The 9,512-nt window shown below is 43.9% G+C and overlaps 1 protein-coding gene across 1 annotated transcript in view; it reads left to right on the plus strand.

Moving 5' to 3' along the window:
* Window positions 1-9,512, plus strand: part of esco2 (establishment of sister chromatid cohesion N-acetyltransferase 2) — a gene marked incomplete at its 5' end in the record, with an annotated part of 134,545 nt that overhangs the window by 85,044 nt on the left and 39,989 nt on the right. The gene's annotated exons all lie outside the window — the stretch shown is intronic.

Below are 9,512 nucleotides of genomic sequence, written 5' to 3' on the forward strand. Positions count from 1 at the left end.
AAGAAGGTCCTGAGTAAATGTGTTTGTCTCAGCTGGACTTTTGTCAAAGCTGGGAAGGCACCTAAAGAAAGCTCCAGGCGATCCAGGAGAGAAGGACAGCTGCCTTCTCGAAAACCTGTAGGGATCCCGAATGCGTCAGGAGTATCAGAACAGTTGAGATGCATTTTTTCTAAAGGTCCACATGCAATGCCCCCATGTGTCTAGACTCAGCACTGTGCTTATACAGAGCTAAAGGATGGGCTCTCTATATTTTTTCATTTATCACCCTAAAACAATGGAGGAGTAAAATAGTCACTGTTAAAGAAAGATTTACCCTAAACTAGATTTACTGTCTGCCAACGTTTTTTCTTTTTAACTGCCTGTGCATGTGAAGCAAGTGCTCTAACATTAGAGTTTTATATCAACAGAAAATGTTTATCTTTAAAGTCTGTATAATAAATAAATAAACTTTATTTACTTTGAATAATATGAGGTTACTAGTGTTGGCCAAATTAAGTTTTCTGAAACACTGAAGCTTGTATAGAAAAGGGTTCATTACTCAAAGGTTCATTACTTTTTAACACCATCGTCTTTGGTGGCATCTGGTGGCCAATAATAACACAAGCCGCTTGAATCAGTCAGTGAGTGACGTCACCAGACACCGATAAATAGTTTTAAAATGTGTGAGAGAGGTTGGACTGTGAAACTGAATCATCAGCAAATACAAATACGATTTTATGATTTTTTCCATTTATGAGTTCCTAGGATTATGTGATCTATCTGGTATTTAAGGGTTAAAGTTCTGAATTTGAATTAAAATCAAGTCAATGAAAGTGGATTTTTTTTAAAGATATATTAATTTTATAGCATTTTGTAAACGTAAACAAGGGGTTTAAAAATAATAAAAATGTAAAAAATAATAAAAATTACAGACCTAATATGTTGGTGGACAATTTTGGCCACGAACAAGCTGAAAGGGTAGTGATTCTGAACAAACCCAGGGTTAAACTGAACTGTCCGAGTAAGTGATGAGAGGGATTTCACTGTGCAAACATATATGTTTTTGTGACGATGCCTAAAACAAAATTCTTTGGAGGATGCGGGCATCGATCCCGCTACCTCTCGCATGCTAAGCGAGCGCTCTACCATTTGAGCTAATCCCCCACACAAGACTACCCCGAGTGACGTCACCACACACTGATAAATAGTCTTAAAATGTGTAAGAAAGGTTGGACTTTGAAGCGAATCACCAGCAAATACATATAGCGTATTTCAGAGATGAAAGTAAAATTAATCTGGTCAATCGAACAGATATTTTCGGACTGTGTATTGACGCAGGACCAAAAATAAATCATATCCCACAGCATTAACCACAGCAAATGAGAAGAGGGAGGAGTGTAGTAACTTTTACCATTTACTGAAAAAAGGCATGGGTCATTATCAGCAGAGGTTTGGGATCAAACCAGTGTGAGACCTTGGGTCACCCTGTTTACATGTTTAACTTAATAACTAGAGGTGCAGTACTCTAAGACAAGTTTACTTTAGTGACCTTTACTGATCACACATGCTGTGGCGTTGTAGAGCTGCAGATGCGCAGTGCAGAGAACGGACACATGTGAGCTTTGCTTCTGGAAATTATACTGGGATAGTTCCTCCTTCTAGCACTCCACGGTCACAGTCAGTTGTCAGCGTGAGTAGCATTCTAGTTCCCAGTTCTAGGTTCATAAGCAAAGCCCTGGTGTGTCTGTACTCTGGACTGCATATGTGCAGCTCTGAAACACCACAGATCATGGGACATGTGTCACTTGCAAGCAGAGGGGGATTAGCTCAAATGGTAGAGCACTCACTTCACATGCGACAGGTAGTGGGATCAATGCCCGCATCCTCCAAAGCTTGTTTGAAATGATGGGTTATGGAAAAAGCTGCCTTTAAGTACTAACACAAAAACCTTTCTCTTTGCACATTGAACAGCTCCCATTGTGACCAACTACCCCTACCAGAAAATAAATGTCATTAAAAAGCTTTTCATGAAGACAATTTTGTCAGTGCAGTGTTTAAAAGTAGCTGCAGTTCAGCAAGTGTTAGACCGTTTATGCTTGCTCCTCTGGCATGAAAAACAAGCACTTAATTAACTGCAGCTTGTTTAGGCTGCTGCCTCAATTAAATGTTTTACTTGAAGCAGGGGGACTTCATTATTTGTCAGACTACTCCTAGTCTCTCAACACTAAGGAGAGACAAGGAGTAGTCTGTCAAATAATAACTAGTGTGTCTCAATGCTGTTTCATTTGCAGACATTCATTGTATTGTGACATCACTATAGCCAAAAACAGAGGGGGATTAACTCAAATGGTACAGTGCTCCCTTATCATGCAAGAGGTAGCAGCACGGACACCTGCATCCTCCAAATGGGCGATTCTCTTGAAAGATGAATGGACAAAACTTGCTCACAGCTGACTAATGAACATTTGCATGCATGCTTAAGAACTGCATTGACCCCATTTATCTCGGAAAATGCTAGCTTCAAATGAGGAGTTTTTTTGGGTGAATTGTTTGCACCTTGATGTTGTCCTAAAAATTTGGTTCTGTTCATCTGGACATTGTTTCATCTTGTTGTCTCTATAAACTCCACAAGATGCTCGGTTGAACTTTCCCTCCTCCGAGGTAAACTTTTATTAAACTCTTAATAAACAGTCATGAGTCTCACTTCTCACCTTCCGGTGATACACTCTCAAGACTCCCGGCGGTACACATGGGTAAATGCAATTCCCATTGCTACATCCCTTTTCTTTTACAAAGACAATGAACTATTCATAAGTTGAGAACTCAGTTTGCAACTGGAACAAAACTTGGATATGACATTTCTTTGTTGGACACCATTTTCTTCAAAAATAAAAATTTCTTCCTTTCATCTACTTTTTTAGCTTTCTTTCCATTTTCCTTTATTATTACTTTTATTCTTTTTTTTTTCATTTTTGTCTCTTTTCCTCTTTTTTTTTCTTCCAAACAAGTAAACAGATCACAAAGCCATAACTCAAAATATTATCACAGATGTTTTGTTCTGTTCTCTAACCAGTAAACAAATCACAACATATAACTCACAGATTACCCCTTAATTGCATACATAGTCCTGCAGATATCCAGGTCGTAGTACTACCCGTCCTGACCTGGTGGTGCTGTTTTGTGTGTTCTCTTTGTTCTGTGTCGGCACAGTAATGTTCTGTCCCTGAGGCTGGAGATGTACTGACATGTCTTTTTTGACCTCCCCAGCTCGCCTCAGATGGCGACGATTCCTTCTGAGGACTCTGCCGTTGTCCAACTCCACATCACAGGATCTGTTTTCCAGAGTGTTACACACTCTAGCCTTGGTCCATAAGATGTGTGGTTCAAAAGGTTGGACTCGCACCAAGTCCCCTGGGTTTAATGTGTCCATGTCCTTCACCGTCCTGTTATAGTACTTTGTTTGTCTCTCTCTGTTTTTCATCAGTGCAAACTTGTTATCAGTCACTTTGGGTTGCAACAATCTGTCTCCTATTGGGAGGAGTGTCCTCGTCCTCCTGCTTAACAGGCTGGTCAAACCTTGTGTTGGGGTGTTTCTGTGTTAAGAGATATACTCTAAAACACTTCTTCAGTAGAGACTCACAGAATTTCTTGCTAGCAAGGGCAGCCTCCAGAACTGAGACTCGCACTGAGGACTGCCCTGGTCTTTATTTATATGCTTCAGTGAGCGTTTGTTCCTTACATTGGAAAGTGGAGGTGTACGGGTGTGTGTGTGTGTGTGTGTGTGTGTGTGTGTGTGTGTGTGGGGTCAGAGTGTGACCCCATAAATGACTTCCCTACACCTGCTGGTCTCGAAGTCCAGCAGTTCATCAAACCAAAAGGCACTTAGACTAAGACAGATATAGCTACGTTAATCCTACCGTAAAACGTATTCTACGCTAGATTCGACACAGCGAACACCATGAGACCGGACAGTGTGCGCACCGCGGATGACGTCAGTGCGCACACTGTGTCTGAGGAGGATGTGCGGAAGTGCTTCAGGAAGGTGAACGCACGCAAAGCTACAGGTCCGGACGGGATTCCCGGCCGCGTCCTCAGGTCATGCGCGGCTCAGCTGGCTGGAGTGTTCACGCACATCTTCAACCTTTCCCTCTCTCTGTCTGTAGTCCCAGCCTGCTTCAAAATGGCCACCATCGTCCCTGTACCCAAATCCTCCACCATCTCCTCATTGAACGACTGGCGACCTGTAGCCCTGACCCCCATCGTAAGCAAATGCTTCGAGAAGCTGGTCAGGGACTTCATCTGCTCTGCACTACCCGACTCACTGGACCCTCTACAGTTTGCATACCGCCACAACAGGTCCACTGATGATGCCATAGCCCTGACACTACACACTGCCCTGTCACACCTGGAGAAGAGAGACACGTATGTGAGGATGCTGTTTGTAGATTACAGCTCAGCATTCAATACCATCGTTCCCTCGAAGCTGGACAGGAAACTGCAGGATCTAGGACTGAGCAGCTCCCTCTGCAGCTGGATCCTTAGCTTCCTGTCTGACAGACGCCAGGTGGTCAGACTGGGCAGCATCACCTCATCCCCCATCACACTGAACACTGGTGCTCCACAGGGGTGTGTACTGAGCCCTCTCCTGTACTCACTCTACACCTACGACTGCACAGCCACTAACAGCTCCAACATCATTGTGAAGTTTGCGGACGACACTACAGTGGTGGGTCTTATCACCAACGGTGATGAGACGGCTTACAGGGAGGAGGTCAGCGCCCTGACCCACTGGTGTCAAGACAACCATCTCACCCTCAACGTCGCAAAGACAAAGGAGTTGATAGTGGACTTCCGGAGGTGCAGAGAAGTACACACCCCCATCACCATCAACGGCGCTGCTGTGGAGAGAGTGAGCAGCTTCCGGTTCCTTGGCGTACACCTGGCTGAGGATCTTACGTGGTCAGTACACATAAACAAAACAGTGAAGAAGGCGCAGCAGCGCCTCTTCTTTCTCAGGAGACTGAAAAGATTCGGCATGAGCCCCCGCATCCTCAGGACCTTCTATCACTGTGCCATTGAGAGCATCCTCACTGGATGCATCACCACCTGGTATGGCAACAGCACCGCCTACAACTGCAAAGCTCTCCAGCGAGTAGTGCGGTGCTCTGAACGGATAATTGGAGGTGAGCTTCCCTCCCTCCAAGACATCTACAGGAAGCGGTGCCTGAGGAAAGCGGGGAGGATCATCAAGGACTCCAGTCACCCCAGCCATAAACTGTTCAGACTGCTTCCATCAGGAAGGAGGTTCTGCAGCATCCGGTCCCGTACCAGCAGACTGAGAGACAGCTTTTTCCATCAGGCCATCAGACTGCTGAACACGTCATAGACACCTCAGCTTCACTACTGGAACTTCAACATTATGCACTCCACACTGTATATAAATGCCACTTGTTTTGCACATATTCAACTCTGTATATTTTATATATTTTATTATTATTATTATTATTATTATTATTATTTTATTTTTTTACTATTTAATTTGTAAAAATGTGTATACACACACACACACACACACACACACACACACACACACACACACACACACACGTAGGAAAATATTTAGTATACACATCCAGAAATGCATACACTATTATATATTGTACATATATTTATTAGTTTCAGGTTGGCCATTCTTGTATTTTGCTCGTTTGTGTTGTTGTGTTTGCACATCTCTGTTGCTTGTGGGGCTCGCACACAAGAATTTCACTCGCATGTGCTGTGCCAGTGTGCCTGCACATGTGATGTGACAATAAAAAAAGTGATTTGATTTGATTTTAAGACAAGAAACAACCTCTCCCATACTCCTAGGATGTGGGGGTGAACGCCAGAACACCCAGGAATGTTACAGACCTCCTAGGATGAGACATTCTTTCAATATGACACCAACTATATACTTCTAAACACAAATGATTACATGCAGTATTCTACCATATGCAAACTTATATCATTAAAAGATTATACTGACTACTAAGTACAATTTTCCTATTGACATTCTGTGGTCCAATAAGGCCAAATATGGATCCTGTCCAGCCAATTTCGCCTTTTTCATGAGTCGTTTGGCAGTTTTAACAGCAGACTCCGCTTTGCCGTTGCTCTGTGGATAGCCAGGCGATGAGGTATGGTGTTGAAATTCCCATTTCCGGCTGAAGTTGGCAAACTCTGTTGAGCTGTACTAGGTCCCGTTGTCAGAAAAAACAATCTTTGGTATTCCCTGACGTGCGAAATGAGCCTTTAGTTTCCTAATCACAGTACTCGACTTGGTATCAGGTAGATAATCTATCTCCCAAAAGTTGGAGTAATAATCAACAGTTATTAGGTAGTCCCTACCCTCAAAGTTGAATAAATCTGTCCCAACTTTGGTCCATGGTCTAGTGGTCGGCTCGTGTGGTTTTAGTGTCTCTTTCTGTTGTTTTGCATCCACAGACCGACATATGTCACATGTAGCGATGTACTTTTTGATGTGGTCGTTCATACCATGCCAGTAGACTCAGTCTCTAGCTCTCCTGAGGCACCCTTCTGTGCCGATGTGTGTTGAGTGAATTCGCTGTGTTATATCTGCCTGGAGTGCTTCTGGAATCACCACTCTCTCTCCCTTGAAGACCAATCCATCCTGTGTCTTTGCAGTTCATCCTGCAAAGATTGGAACTGGGTTATTTCAACAGGTACATCTTTCTTACAGGCCGGCCACCCCTTTTGTATTGTTTTTATCAGCGTTTGTAGTGTGTGGTCGGTTCTTGTCCCTGCCCGTATTCTGTCCATGCTTTCTGCTGAAACAGGTACATAATCCACCATGTTGACACATTCTGTCTCCAACTCCGTCTGGCTTTTGATGCTGTCCTGCAGGTAGGCCCTACTCAGCGTATCAGCGAGTAGCATGTCGCGGCCTGGAACATATGTTATGGTTGTATCATATTTTTGCAGCCTTAATAATATCCTTTGTAGTCTTTTAGGTGCATGTAACAGCGGCTTTTTCATAATGGTCTCGAGTGGCTTGTGGTCTGATTGCACTCTCACAAGACGACCATATGTGTATTGGTGGAATTTCTCCATCCCAAACACAATAGCTAAACATTCCTTTTCAATTTGTGCATAACCTCTTTCAGTGAGCGTCAATGCACGACTTGCAAATGCCACTGGTTTGGAGTCAGAGCTGCTCCCAGTCCTGTCTCGCTGGCATCACACTGCAGTGTCAGCTCTTCTTCATTGCTGTAATATTTCAAAACTGGGACTTGTGTTAGTTTTCCTTTCAGTCTTTTAAATGCATCTTCCTGCACGTCTGTCCACTCCCATAGGCTGTCTCTGTGCGTCAGTTGTCTGAGAGGCTCACAGTCATCTGACAGATGCTTGTAGAACTTTGATAAATAGTTGACCATTCCAACTAGTCTCTGCACCCCTTTTATGTCAGTTGGTGCTGGCATCTCTGTGATGGCCCGTACCTTCTCTGGGTCAGCTCTCAGCCCCTCTGCCATGAGTAGATGTCTGATGTATGGTACTTCCTGTCTTCTAAGCTTGAGTTTTCCACATTCAATTTGATGTTCCTCTCTCTGCAGTGTTCCAGGAAAAGTCTCAGGTTTCTGTCATGATCCATTTCTGCTAACTCTCCTTGTCTCTCCTTTTCCAGTGATCAGGATGTCATCAGCAATGATGTATGTGCCTGGCAGGTTCTCCAGCGCTTGCATCAGTTTGCGCTGAAAGACCTCTGGCGCTGGGCTGATCTCCATCGGCATTCTCAGCCAACGAAAGCGACCAAATGGTGTTGCGAATGTCGTGAGATGGCTTGACTCTTCTGTAAGCTTCACATGCCAAAAGCCATGTTTCACATCACAAACTGTGAAAACTTTCGCTTTTGACACATCTGGCAAGATGTCATCTATTGTTGGTAACGGGAAATGACTACGCTTCAAAGCTTTGTTGAGCGGTCTCGGGTCAATACATATCCTGGGTTTGCCATTTGGCTTCTGCACTGTCACCATCCCACTGATCCAATCAGTACTACATTCCACTGGTGCTATTATTTGTCTGTCTGCAAGGCTCATCAGTTTCTCTTTCAGTGGTTTCATCATTGACACCGGGACTCTGCGTTTTGGCAGTTTGACGGGCTGCACTGTTGTGTCGATTTCCAGCTCATATTCACCTTGCAAACATCCATCTCCTGTAAACACATCCTGAAACTCAGTCTTTATCTCTTCCAACAACCATGTGTTTTTCTCTGATGGAGCTGTTGTCACTGGGCTGTCCAAAGCACAGATGTTATCATATTTAACTTGTATTACCTTCATCGCTTCACTAGCTGTTCTCCCAAGTAGAGGTGTTTTACAATCCTCCTCTACCACTTGGAACTCGACTCTGTACTTTTTGTTGTTTCTTGGGTTTGTCAGCTTGACCTTACACTTTCCTAATGGACACAGCCTTGACTTATTGTACATCACAAGCACCTTGTCTGTGTGCTCCATTTTGATGTTCGGGTTCAACAGGTTGATGAGAATAACGCTGCAGGTTGCACCACAGTCAACTTGAAACTTGACCAGGCTGTTGCCAATCATCATGCCTGCAAACAGCTGCTCTCGTTTTTTCATGTCTGATTCTTTGATCTGGTTCACTTCTACTGCAGTCTGTGTCATAGCTGTGACAGTCATTATGTCCTCACAGGAATCCGAGTCCTGCTCCGTCACTGTGTGGACCTTTTTTCCGTTTTCACTCTGTCTGCTTTTACTCCTGCATGCTATAGCAAAATGATTTTCTTTGCCACATTTTTTGCATTTTTCTTCCATATGCTGGGCATTTTGATTTGAGTCTTTCATGTGCTCTTCCCCAAAATCTGCATGATATCTCTTTATCCAGTCTTTTTCTCTCTTTTTGTTTTACTGCATGCAGTTCTTCTACAGCCTGTTCCGCTATTGTTTTGTTGTATTCTCTTGAAATCTCCATTGCTCTACAAATATCTAGACATCTGTCTAATGTGAGGTTCTCTTCTCTGAGCAACCTTTCCCTCCAACTGGAGTCGTGCCACAGACGATCCTGTCTCTGATCAGTGAGTCTTTTAATTGTCCAAAGTTGCAGGTGCTCGCCAGCATTCTAAGATCTGTAAGATATTTATCAATATTTTCTCCAGGAGCCTGATTGCGTGCAAAAAATCTTTATCTCTCGACAGTCTCATTAACTTTGGGATTACAGTGTTCATCTATTTTTCTCATCAGCTCACTTACTTCGCTTCAATCAGCGTTCCACAGAGCTCCCTGCCCCGTTCCCTGATCAGATAGTAAAACAGCTTCACTCTCGCCTTTTCCTCAGCATCCGGCAGAGCTAGTTCCGTCTAGAGTGTAAACTCTTCTTTCCATGTTTTCCACGCTTTAGACAGGTTCACTGAATCCATACTCCACTGTGCGGGTGGCTTCAATCCATCCATCGCAGACGCTGCTGCGCTCTTCTCGTCAGCGTCTCACCTGCTGTCCTGAGCCGTTAGCACCTCCGAG

Source organism: Aulonocara stuartgranti (genome assembly GCF_965226115.1).
Source record: "Aulonocara stuartgranti genome assembly, chromosome: 15".
NCBI lineage: Eukaryota > Metazoa > Chordata > Actinopteri > Cichliformes > Cichlidae > Aulonocara > Aulonocara stuartgranti.